This window comes from Engystomops pustulosus, chromosome 5, assembly GCF_040894005.1.
Source record: "Engystomops pustulosus chromosome 5, aEngPut4.maternal, whole genome shotgun sequence".
In the NCBI taxonomy this organism is placed as follows: Eukaryota; Metazoa; Chordata; class Amphibia; order Anura; family Leptodactylidae; genus Engystomops; species Engystomops pustulosus.
The window spans coordinates 208,463,993-208,478,792 of record NC_092415.1 but is presented as its reverse complement, the minus strand read 5'-3'; the positions used below and the strand labels follow the sequence as shown (position 1 = coordinate 208,478,792).

The following is a 14,800-nucleotide window of genomic DNA, read 5'->3' as shown; positions in this document are numbered from 1 at the left end:
CACTACATACACATTATACACCACCACTAGGGGGAGATCACTACATACAGATAATACACCACCACTAGGGGGAGATCCCTACATACAGATTATACACCACCACTAGGGGAAGATCACTACATACAGATTATACACCACCACTAGGGGGAGCTCACTACATACAGATTATACACCACCACTAGGGGGAGATCACTACATACACATTATACACCACCACTAGGGGGAGATCACTACATACAGATTATACACCACCACTAGGGGAGCTCACTACATACAGATTATATACCACCACTAGGGGGAGATCACTACATACAGATTATACACCACCACTAGGGGAGCTCACTACATACAGATTATACACCACCACTAGGGGGAGATCACTACATACAGATTATACACCACCACTAGGGGAAGATCACTACATACAGATTATACACCACCACTAGGGGGAGCTCACTACATACAGATTATACACCACCACTAGGGGGAGCTCACTACATACAGATTATACACCACCACTAGGAGGAGATCACTACATACAGGTTATACACCACCACTAGGGGGAGATCACTACATACAGATTATACACCACCACTAGGAGGAGATCACTACATACAGATTATACACCACCACTAGGGGGAGCTCACTACATACAGATTATACACCACCACTAGGGGGAGCTCACTACATATAGATTATACACCACCACTAGGGGGAGATCACTACATACAGATTATACACCACCACTAGGGGGAGATCACTACATACAGATTATACACCACCACTAGGGGGAGATCACTACATACAGATTATACACCACCACTAGGGGGAGATCACTACATACAGATTATACACCACCACTAGGGGGAGATCACTACATACACATTATACACCACCACTAGGAGGAGCTCACTACATACAGATTATACATCACCACTAGGAGGAGATCACTACATACAGATTATACACCACCACTAGGGGGAGATCACTACATACAGATTATACACCACCACTAGGGGGAGATCACTACATACACATTATACACCACCACTAGGGGGAGATCACTACATACACATTATACACCACCACTAGGGGGAGATCACTACATACAGATTATACACCACTAGGAGGAGATCACTACATACACATTATACATCACCACTAGGAGGAGATCACTACATACAGATTATACACCACCACTAGGGGGAGCTCACTACATACAGATTATACACCACCACTAGGGGGAGCTCACTACATACACATTATACACCACCACTAGGGGGAGATCACTACATACACATTATACACCACCACTAGGGGGAGATCACTACATACAGATTATACACCACCACTAGGAGGAGATCACTACATACAGATTATACACCACCACTAGGGGGAGATCACTACATACAGATTATACACCACCACTAGGGGGAGATCACTACATACAGATTATACACCACCACTAGGGGGAGATCACTACATACACATTATACACCACCACTAGGAGGAGCTCACTACATACAGATTATACACCACCACTAGGGGGAGCTCACTACATACAGATTATACACCACCACTAGGGGGAGCTCACTACATACACATTATACACCACCACTAGGAGGAGATCACTACATACAGATTATACACCACCACTAGGGGGAGATCACTACATACAGATTATACACCACCACTAGGAGGAGATCACTACATACAGATTATACACCACCACTAGGGGGAGATCACTACATACAGATTATACACCACCACTAGGAGGAGATCACTACATACACATTATACACCACCACTAGGGGGAGATCACTACATACAGATTATACACCACCACTAGGAGGAGATCACTACATACACATTATACACCACCACTAGGGGGAGATCACTACATACACATTATACACCACCACTAGGAGGAGATCACTACATACAGATTATACACCACCACTAGGGGGAGATCACTACATACACATTATACACCAGCACTAGGAGGAGATCACTACATACAGATTATACACCACCACTAGGAGGAGATCACTACATACAGATTATACACCACCACTAGGGGGAGATCACTACATACAGATTATACAACACCACTAGGAGGAGATCACTACATACACATTATACACCACCACTAGGGGGAGATCACTACATACACATTATACACCACCACTAGGGGGAGATCACTACATACACATTATACACCACCACTAGGGGGAGATCACTACATACACATTATACACCACCACTAGGAGGAGATCACTACATACAGATTATACACCACCACTAGGAGGAGATCACTACATACAGATTATACATCACCACTAGGAGGAGATCACTACATACAGATTATACACCACCACTAGGAGGAGATCACTACATACACATTATACACCACCACTAGGGGGAGATCACTACATACACATTATACACCACCACTAGGAGGAGATCACTACATACAGATTATACACCACCACTAGGGGGAGATCACTACATACACATTATACACCAGCACTAGGAGGAGATCACTACATACAGATTATACACCACCACTAGGAGGAGATCACTACATACAGATTATACACCACCATTTATAAGTTTCTAATATTCTCTAATATCTTCTTCCTCTTAGATATGTGACTTGCAGCCTCCGTGTGATGAAGAACCATCAGAATTAGTGTCGGGATCCCTTTCTATAATCTCCATTTTCATTCCTTTTGGGATGATTGGGGTGAGCGGTGCAGTGACCACACTTCTCCTGTGGGGGGCGCTCCTTGGGATCGGCACACTGGACTCCTGGCTGTGATGTAAATGTATATGAATAACATTGGTGTGACGCTCTGCAGTGCAGACAACGCACCAGGACGTGGAGGGATCTGACGCTTCAGACAACTTTCTATTTTGGAGATTTTATTATATTTATTTTTTTATATATTCACAATTTTCTTGGACAGCAGCATCCAGGAGAGAGGATGATGGTTGTAGTACTTCTCGTCCCCCAAGGGCATTTACAGGGTTCTTATCGGAAGTGCAATCATCTGTACAATGGAAATAAACACATTCTACCTCAAACCTCTCATCCGCTCCTGTGATGTCACTGCTGTACTGTAATAAGAGGTGATATCAGCCGCTCCTGTGATGTCAGTGCTGTACTGTAATCAGAGGTGATATCAGCAGCTCCTGTGATGTCAGTGCTGTACTGTAATCAGAGGTGATATCAGCCGCTCCTGTGATGTCACTGCTGTACTGTAATCAGAGGTGATATCAGCCGCTCCTGTGATGTCAGTGCTGTACTGTAATCAGCGGTGATATCAGCCGCTCCTGTGATGTCAGTGCTGTACTGTAATCAGAGGTGATATCAGCCGCTCCTGTGATGTCAGTGCTGTACTGTAATCAGAGGTAATATCAGCCGCTCCTGTGATGTCACTGCTGTACTGTAATCAGAGGTGATATCAGCCGCTCCTGTGATGTCAGTGCTGTACTGTAATCAGCGGTGATATCAGCCGCTCCTGTGATGTCAGTGCTGTACTGTAATCAGAGGTAATATCAGCCGCTCCTGTGATGTCACTGCTGTACTGTAATCAGAGGTGATATCAGCCGCTCCTGTGATGTCAGTGCTGTACTGTAATCAGAGGTGATATCAGCCGCTCCTGTGATGTCAGTGCTGTACTGTAATCAGAGGTAATATCAGCCGCTCCTGTGATGTCACTGCTGTACTGTAATCAGAGGTGATATCAGCCGCTCCTGTGATGTCAGTGCTTTGCTGTAATCAGAGGTGATATCAGCCGCTCCTGTGATGTCAGTGCTGTACTGTAATCAGAGGTGATATCAGCCGCTCCTGTGATGTCAGTGCTGTACTGTAATCAGCGGTGATATCAGCCGCTCCTGTGATGTCAGTGCTGTACTGTAATCAGCGGTGATATCAGCCGCTCCGGTGATGTCAGTGCTGTACTGTAATCAGAGGTAATATCAGCCGCTCCGGTGATGTCACTGCTGTACTGTAATCAGAGGTGATATCAGACGCTCCTGTGATGTCACTGCTGCACTGTAATCAGAGGTGATATCAGCCGCTCCTGTGATGTCACTGCTGCACTGTAATCAGAGGTGATATCAGCCGCTCCTGTGATGTCAGTGCTGTACTGTAATCAGCGGTGATATCAGCCGCTCCTGTGATGTCAGTGCTGTACTGTAATCAGAGGTAATATCAGCCGCTCCTGTGATGTCACTGCTGTACTGTAATCAGAGGTGATATCAGCCGCTCCTGTGATGTCAGTGCTGTACTGTAATCAGAGGTGATATCAGCCGCTCCTGTGATGTCAGTGCTGTACTGTAATCAGAGGTAATATCAGCCGCTCCTGTGATGTCACTGCTGTACTGTAATCAGAGGTGATATCAGCCGCTCCTGTGATGTCAGTGCTTTGCTGTAATCAGAGGTGATATCAGCCGCTCCTGTGATGTCAGTGCTGTACTGTAATCAGAGGTGATATCAGCCGCTCCTGTGATGTCAGTGCTGTACTGTAATCAGCGGTGATATCAGCCGCTCCTGTGATGTCAGTGCTGTACTGTAATCAGCGGTGATATCAGCCGCTCCTGTGATGTCAGTGCTGTACTGTAATCAGAGGTAATATCAGACGCTCCTGTGATGTCAGTGCTGTACTGTAATCAGAGGTGATATCAGACGCTCCTGTGATGTCACTGCTGCACTGTAATCAGAGGTGATATCAGCCGCTCCTGTGATGTCACTGCTGCACTGTAATCAGAGGTGATATCAGCCGCTCTTGTGATGTCACTGCTGCACTGTAATCAGAGGTGATATAAGCCGCTCCTGTGATGTCACTGCTGTACTGTAATCAGAGGTGATATCAGCCGCTCCTGTGATGTCACTGCTGCACTGTAATCAGAGGTGATGCGGGAGACCTGGTGCTCCATAGGGATTAGGTCTGGAGATACGTGGCCGCTCCAGCCGTGGTGGTCTTGTAAGTGTTTGGGGGTTGTCAGGGAGGGGGGGGGTTGTGCTCTGATTCAGGCACAGGACATTTTGTATTCATGGTTCCCATAGCCCCCACATCCGGCAGTGATCATAGACTCCAAACCACCAGAGCAGAGCAGCTTCCCTCACCTCCCATAATGCACCACAGCCAATCAGAACACAGGATCTCGGGCTGCAGCCTCTCCTCAATGTTACTCAGAATCAGACACATGTATCTCAGTATCTGTGGGAGTCTTGTACGTTCTTATGTCCCAGTCTGAGATGCGCAGGAACATGTGGGGTTTTTTTTTGGTTGTATGAGTTTGATATTTATTGTTTTTGTAACTTTTTAGGCTCATTTACATCACATATGACAGACTCTAATCTGCTCCTTTATATGGGGTGAAGAACATCTTGAAAAGAGACTTTAGGAAAACTGCAGCAGATCCCGGGTGTAGGTGCAAAAAAATGTACAAAAAGAAAACAAAAAAGCGCAATAGATAAATGTCCCCCAATATTTTACATCCTCGCGCTGATACTAATAGGATCTATACATACAGATTATTACACTCGCACATACACACCATTATAACAATAATCTAATACGACCTTATGACTACTATACACACTGCAGATGCCATCGCTCTCCCGTCACCTGAGGGCAGCTGAGAACATTAAGGAAGTAGCAGATGACATGCAGGAGGATGGAGGAGACAGAGCATCCTGCGTACCATACGGCTGTGCTGACCTGACTCTTGTCTAAGCCTAGAGAGAAGTGGGAGGTGCGGAGCAGCTAATGGATGATATTTTTTGAGGCACTAGATTCTTTACTAAGCTGAGCAACTGCAGGTGGACTGTGTGCGGGAACATGAGGGCAGACTGTAGGCTGGACAGAGCTGACGTGAAGGAGCTGCTTCCTGTAATTACTGATCTGAGTGCAAGCACAGGGCATAGCCCCTCCCCCTTGACCTCCTGCTGACCTTGGAGCCCATAGCCTGCATCTCCTGTCTCACTGTATGGTTTTATCATGATGACCAGAATGCAGGGCTGAAAGAAGGGGGGTTGGGAGAGGCAGAAAGCCGAGTGTTAGTAGGCGAATGGCCGCAGTAAGGAATGGAGAGGTGTCAGCTTCCAGCTACTGCAGCCATAGGGAAACACTGGCTTATCATCTTTATAAGAGAGCGCAGAGCTAATACACACTGCTAGCAACTAGCCAGGGCTAATGGCGTCTGTGATGTAACACAGGTGCACGGCTCATTATATCCCCGGTCATGTGATGTCACACAGGTGCATGGGTCATTATATCCCCGGTCATGTGATGTCACACAGGTGCATGGGTCATTATATATCCCTGGTCATGTGATGTCACAGAAGTGCAGAACTCGTTATATATCCCTGGTCATGTGATGTCACACAGGTGCATGGCTCGTTATATATCCCTGGTCATGTGATGTCACACAGGTGCATGGCTCGTTATATATCCCTGGTCATGTGATGTCACACAGGCGCAGGGCTCCTTATATCCCCGGTCATGTGATGTCACACAGGCGCACAACTCCTTATATCCCTGGTCATGTGATGTCACACAGGTGCAGAACTCGTTATATACCTGGTCATGTGATGTCACACAGTTGCAGAACTCGTTATATACCTGGTCATGTGATGTCACACAGGCGCACAACTCCTTATATCCCCGGTCATGTGATGTCACACAGGTGCACAACTCCTTATATCCCCGGTCATGTGATGTCACACAGGTGCACAACTCCTTATATCCCCGGTCATGTGATGTCACACAGGTGCACAACTCCTTATATCCCCGGTCATGTGATGTCACGCAGGTGCAGAACTCGTTATATACCTGGTCATGTGATGTCACACAGGTGCACAACTCGTTATATACCTGGTCATGTGATGTCACACAGGCGCACAACTCCTTATATCCCTGGTCATGTGATGTCACGCAGGTGCAGAACTCGTTATATACCTGGTCATGTGATGTCACGCAGGTGCACAACTCCTTATATCCCCGGTCATGTGATGTCACGCAGGTGCAGAACTCGTTATATACCTGGTCATGTGATGTCACACAGGTGCACAACTCCTTATATCCCCGGTCATGTGATGTCACACAGGTGCACAACTCCTTATATCCCCGGTCATGTGATGTCACACAGGTGCACAACTCCTTATATCCCCGGTCATGTGATGTCACACAGGTGCACAACTCGTTATATACCTGGTCATGTGATGTCACACAGGTGCATGGCTCGTTATATCCCCAGTCGTGTGATGTCACACAGGTGCACGGCTCGTTATATAACTGGTCATGTGATGTCACGCAGGTGCACGGCTCGTTATATCCCTGGTCATGTGATGTCACACAGGTGCAGAACTCGTTATATACCTGGTCATGTGATGTCACACAGGTGCATGGCTCGTTATATCCCTGGTCATGTGATGTCACACAGGCGCACAACTCCTTATATCCCCGGTCGTGTGATGTCACACAGGTGCTCGGCTCATTATATCCCTGGTCATGTGATGTCACACAGGTGCACAGCTCGTTATATCCCTGGTCATGTGATGTCACACAGGTGCATGGCTCGTTATATATCCCTGGTCATGTGATGTCACACAGGCGCAGGGCTCCTTATATCCCCGGTCATGTGATGTCACACAGGCGCACAACTCCTTATATCCCTGGTCATGTGATGTCACACAGGTGCAGAACTCGTTATATACCTGGTCATGTGATGTCACACAGTTGCAGAACTCGTTATATACCTGGTCATGTGATGTCACACAGGCGCACAACTCCTTATATCCCCGGTCATGTGATGTCACACAGGTGCACAACTCCTTATATCCCCGGTCATGTGATGTCACACAGGTGCACAACTCCTTATATCCCCGGTCATGTGATGTCACACAGGTGCACAACTCCTTATATCCCCGGTCATGTGATGTCACGCAGGTGCAGAACTCGTTATATACCTGGTCATGTGATGTCACACAGGTGCACAACTCGTTATATACCTGGTCATGTGATGTCACACAGGCGCACAACTCCTTATATCCCTGGTCATGTGATGTCACGCAGGTGCAGAACTCGTTATATACCTGGTCATGTGATGTCACGCAGGTGCACAACTCCTTATATCCCCGGTCATGTGATGTCACGCAGGTGCAGAACTCGTTATATACCTGGTCATGTGATGTCACACAGGTGCACAACTCCTTATATCCCCGGTCATGTGATGTCACACAGGTGCACAACTCCTTATATCCCCGGTCATGTGATGTCACACAGGTGCACAACTCCTTATATCCCCGGTCATGTGATGTCACACAGGTGCACAACTCCTTATATCCCCGGTCATGTGATGTCACACAGGTGCACAACTCGTTATATACCTGGTCATGTGATGTCACACAGGTGCATGGCTCGTTATATCCCCAGTCGTGTGATGTCACACAGGTGCACGGCTCGTTATATAACTGGTCATGTGATGTCACGCAGGTGCACGGCTCGTTATATCCCTGGTCATGTGATGTCACACAGGTGCAGAACTCGTTATATACCTGGTCATGTGATGTCACACAGGTGCATGGCTCGTTATATCCCTGGTCATGTGATGTCACACAGGCGCACAACTCCTTATATCCCCGGTCGTGTGATGTCACACAGGTGCTCGGCTCATTATATCCCTGGTCATGTGATGTCACACAGGTGCACAGCTCGTTATATCCCTGGTCATGTGATGTCACACAGGTGCATGGCTCGTTATATCCCCAGTCGTGTGATGTCACACAGGTGCACGGCTCGTTATATAACTGGTCATGTGATGTCACGCAGGTGCACGGCTCGTTATATCCCTGGTCATGTGATGTCACACAGGTGCAGAACTCGTTATATACCTGGTCATGTGATGTCACGCAGGTGCACGGCTCGTTATATCCCTGGTCATGTGATGTCACACAGGTGCATGGCTCGTTATATCCCTGGTCATGTGATGTCACACAGGCGCACAACTCCTTATATCCCCGGTCGTGTGATGTCACACAGGTGCTCGGCTCATTATATCCCTGGTCATGTGATGTCACACAGGTGCACAGCTCGTTATATCCCTGGTCATGTGATGTCACACAGGTGCACGGCTCATTATATCCCTGGTCATGTGATGTCACACAGGTGCATGGCTCGTTATATCCCTGGTCATGTGATGTCACACAGGCGCAGGGCTCCTTATATCCCTGGTCATGTGATGTCACACAGGCGCACAACTCCTTATATCCCTGGTCATGTGATGTCACACAGGTGCAGAACTCGTTATATACCTGGTCATGTGATGTCACACAGGCGCACAACTCCTTATATCCCCGGTCATGTGATGTCACACAGGTGCACAACTCCTTATATCCCCGGTCATGTGATGTCACACAGGTGCAGAACTCGTTATATCCCTGGTCATGTGATGTCACACAGGCGCAAAACTCCTTATATCCCTGGTCATGTGATGTCACGCAGGTGCAGAACTCGTTATATACCTGGTCATGTGATGTCACGCAGGTGCAGAACTCGTTATATACCTGGTCATGTGATGTCACACAGGTGCACAACTCCTTATATCCCCGGTCATGTGATGTCACACAGGTGCACAACTCCTTATATCCCCGGTCGTGTGATGTCACACAGGTGCATGGCTCGTTGTATCCCCGGTCGTGTGATGTCACACAGGTGCACGGCTCGTTATATAACTGGTCATGTGATGTCACGCAGGTGCACGGCTCGTTATATCCCTGGTCATGTGATGTCACACAGGTGCAGAACTCGTTATATACCTGGTCATGTGATGTCACGCAGGTGCACGGCTCGTTATATCCCTGGTCATGTGATGTCACACAGGTGCATGGCTCATTATATCCCTGGTCATGTGATGTCACACAAGTGCAGAACTCGTTATATATCCCTGGTCATGTGATGTCACACAGGTGCACGGCTCATTTTATTCCTGGTCATGTGATGTCACGCAGGTGCACGGCTCATTTTATTCCTGGTCATGTGATGTCAAACAGGTGCACGGCTTGTTATATCCCTGGGCATGTGGTGTCACGCAGGTGCACAGCTCATTATATCCCTGGTCATGTGATGTCACACAGGTGCACGGCTCATTATATCCCTGGTCATGTGATGTCACACAGGTGCACAGCTCGTTATATCCCTGGTCATGTGATGTCACACAGGTGCACGGCTCATTATATCCCTGGTCATGTGATGTCACAGAAGTGCAGAACTCGTTATATATCCCTGGTCATGTGATGTCACACAGGTGGATGGCTCGTTATATCCCTGGTCATGTGATGTCACAAAGGCGCAGGGCTCCTTATATCCCTGGTCATGTGATGTCACACAGGCGCACAACTCCTTATATCCCTGGTCATGTGATGTCACACAGGTGCAGAACTCGTTATATACCTGGTCATGTGATGCCACACAGGCGCACAACTCCTTATATCCCCGGTCATGCGATGTCACACAGGTGCACAACTCCTTATATCCCCGGTCATGTGATGTCACACAGGTGCACAACTCCTTATATCCCCGGTCATGTGATGTCACACAGGTGCAGAACTCGTTATATCCCTGGTCATGTGATGTCAAACAGGTGCACGGCTTGTTATATCCCTGGGCATGTGGTGTCACGCAGGTGCACAGCTCATTATATCCCTGGTCATGTGATGTCACACAGGTGCACAGCTCGTTATATCCCTGGTCATGTGATGTCACACAGGTGCACGGCTCATTATATCCCTGGTCATGTGATGTCACAGAAGTGCAGAACTCGTTATATATCCCTGGTCATGTGATGTCACACAGGTGGATGGCTCGTTATATCCCTGGTCATGTGATGTCACAAAGGCGCAGGGCTCCTTATATCCCTGGTCATGTGATGTCACACAGGCGCACAACTCCTTATATCCCTGGTCATGTGATGTCACACAGGTGCAGAACTCGTTATATACCTGGTCATGTGATGCCACACAGGCGCACAACTCCTTATATCCCCAGTCATGTGATGTCACACAGGTGCACAACTCCTTATATCCCCGGTCATGTGATGTCACACAGGTGCACAACTCCTTATATCCCCGGTCATGTGATGTCACACAGGTGCAGAACTCGTTATATCCCTGGTCATGTGATGTCACACAGGCGCAAAACTCCTTATATCCCTGGTCATGTGATGTCACGCAGGTGCAGAACTCGTTATATACCTGGTCATGTGATGTCACACAGGTGCAGAACTCGTTATATACCTGGTCATGTGATGTCACGCAGGTGCACGGCTCGTTATATCCCTGGTCATGTGATGTCACACAGGTGCATGGCTCATTATATCCCTGGTCATGTGATGTCACACAGGCGCACAACTCCTTTTATCCCCGGTCGTGTGATGTCATACAGGTGCATGGCTCGTTATATCCCCGGTCATGTGATGTCACACAGGCGCACAACTCCTTATATCCCCGGTCGTGTGATGTCACACAGGTGCATGGCTCGTTATATCCCCGGTCGTGTGATGTCACACAGGCGCACAACTCCTTATATCCCTGGTCATGTGATGTCACGCAGGCGCACAACTCCTTATATCCCTGGTCATGTGATGTCACGCAGGTGCACAACTCCTTATATCCCCGGTCATGTGATGTCACGCAGGTGCACAACTCCTTATATCCCCGGTCATGTGATGTCACGCAGGTGCACAACTCCTTATATCCCCAGTCATGTGATGTCACGCTGGTGCAGAACTCGTTATATACCTGGTCATGTGATGTCACACAGGTGCATGGCACGTTATATACCTGGTCATGTGATGTCACACAGGCGCACAACTCCTTATATCCCCGGTCGTGTGATGTCACACAGGTGCATGGCTCGTTATATCCCCAGTCGAATGATGTCACACAGGTGCACGGCTCGTTATATCCCTGGTCATGTGATGTCACACAGGTGCAGAACTCTTTATATACCTGGTCATGTGATGTCACGCAGGCGCACGGCTCGTTATATCCCTGGTCATGTGATGTCACACAGGCGCACAACTCCTTATATCCCCGGTCGTGTGATGTCACACAGGTGCATGGCTCGTTATATCCCCGGTTGTGTGATGTCACACAGGTGCACGGCTCGTTATATCCCCGGTCATGTGATGTCACACAGGTGCATGGCTCGTTATATCCCTGGGCATGTGATGTCACACAGGTGCAGAACTCGTTATATACCTGGTCATGTGATGTCACGCAGGTGCACAACTCCTTATATCCCCGGTCATGTGATGTCACGCAGGTGCAGAACTCGTTATATACCTGGTCATGTGATGTCACACAGGTGCACAACTCCTTATATCCCCGGTCATGTGATGTCACACAGGTGCACAACTCCTTATATCCCCGGTCGTGTGATGTCACACAGGTGCATGGCTCGTTGTATCCCCGGTCGTGTGATGTCACACAGGTGCACGGCTCGTTATATAACTGGTCATGTGATGTCACGCAGGTGCACGGCTCGTTATATCCCTGGTCATGTGATGTCACACAGGTGCAGAACTCGTTATATACCTGGTCATGTGATGTCACGCAGGTGCACGGCTCGTTATATCCCTGGTCATGTGATGTCACACAGGTGCATGGCTCATTATATCCCTGGTCATGTGATGTCACACAAGTGCAGAACTCATTATATATCCCTGGTCATGTGATGTCACACAGGTGCACGGCTCATTTTATTCCTGGTCATGTGATGTCACGCAGGTGCACGGCTCATTTTATTCCTGGTCATGTGATGTCAAACAGGTGCACGGCTTGTTATATCCCTGGGCATGTGGTGTCACGCAGGTGCACAGCTCATTATATCCCTGGTCATGTGATGTCACACAGGTGCACGGCTCATTATATCCCTGGTCATGTGATGTCACACAGGTGCACAGCTCGTTATATCCCTGGTCATGTGATGTCACACAGGTGCACGGCTCATTATATCCCTGGTCATGTGATGTCACAGAAGTGCAGAACTCGTTATATATCCCTGGTCATGTGATGTCACACAGGTGGATGGCTCGTTATATCCCTGGTCATGTGATGTCACACAGGCGCACAACTCCTTATATCCCTGGTCATGTGATGTCACACAGGTGCAGAACTCGTTATATACCTGGTCATGTGATGCCACACAGGCGCACAACTCCTTATATCCCCGGTCATGTGATGTCACACAGGTGCACAACTCCTTATATCCCCGGTCATGTGATGTCACACAGGTGCACAACTCCTTATATCCCCGGTCATGTGATGTCACACAGGTGCAGAACTCGTTATATCCCTGGTCATGTGATGTCACACAGGCGCAAAACTCCTTATATCCCTGGTCATGTGATGTCACGCAGGTGCAGAACTCGTTATATACCTGGTCATGTGATGTCACACAGGTGCAGAACTCGTTATATACCTGGTCATGTGATGTCACGCAGGTGCACGGCTCGTTATATCCCTGGTCATGTGATGTCACACAGGTGCATGGCTCATTATATCCCTGGTCATGTGATGTCACACAGGCGCACAACTCCTTATATCCCCGGTCGTGTGATGTCATACAGGTGCATGGCTCGTTATATCCCCGGTCATGTGATGTCACACAGGCGCACAACTCCTTATATCCCCGGTCGTGTGATGTCACACAGGTGCATGGCTCGTTATATCCCCGGTCGTGTGATGTCACACAGGCGCACAACTCCTTATATCCCTGGTCATGTGATGTCACGCAGGCGCACAACTCCTTATATCCCTGGTCATGTGATGTCACGCAGGTGCACAACTCCTTATATCCCCGGTCATGTGATGTCACGCAGGTGCACAACTCCTTATATCCCCGGTCATGTGATGTCACGCAGGTGCACAACTCCTTATATCCCCAGTCATGTGATGTCACGCTGGTGCAGAACTCGTTATATACCTGGTCATGTGATGTCACACAGGTGCATGGCACGTTATATACCTGGTCATGTGATGTCACACAGGCGCACAACTCCTTATATCCCCGGTCGTGTGATGTCACACAGGTGCATGGCTCGTTATATCCCCAGTCGAATGATGTCACACAGGTGCACGGCTCGTTATATCCCTGGTCATGTGATGTCACACAGGTGCAGAACTCTTTATATACCTGGTCATGTGATGTCACGCAGGCACACGGCTCGTTATATCCCTGGTCATGTGATGTCACACAGGCGCACAACTCCTTATATCCCCGGTCGTGTGATGTCACACAGGTGCATGGCTCGTTATATCCCCGGTCGTTTGATGTCACACAGGTGCACGGCTCGTTATATCCCTGGTCATGTGATGTCACACGCGCTTGGCTAATTATAACCCAAAGTAATCAAATCTGTTATAACGAGCCGTGCACCTGTGTGACATCACATGACCAGGGATATATGAGCCGTGCACCTGCGTGACATCACATGACCAGGGATATATAACGAGCCGTGCACCTGCGTGGCATCACATGACCAGGGATATAACAAGCCGTGCACCTGTGTGACATCACATGACCAGGGATATATAATGAGCCGTGCACCTGTGTGACATCACATGACCAGGGATATAACGAGCCGTGCACCTGTGTGACATCACATGACCAGGGATATATAACGAGCCGTGCACCTGTGTGACATCACATGACCAGGGATATATAACGACCCGTGCACCTGTGTGACATCACATGACCAGGGATATATAACGAGCCGTGCACCTGTG

At 48.4% G+C, this 14,800-nt stretch overlaps 1 protein-coding gene across 7 annotated transcripts in view; it reads left to right on the top strand.

Moving 5' to 3' along the window:
• The window catches only part of LOC140133840 (uncharacterized), a 36,563-nt gene extending 33,476 nt beyond the window's left edge, over nucleotides 1-3,087 (top strand). For all 7 annotated transcript variants that reach the window (XM_072154477.1, XM_072154481.1, XM_072154476.1 and 4 more), the window contains exon 42: nucleotides 2,648-3,087. The gene's annotated coding sequence lies outside the window, so the exon portion shown is untranslated. The remainder of the gene's footprint in view (nucleotides 1-2,647) is intronic.
• Nucleotides 3,088-14,800: the final 11,713 nt, after the last annotated feature.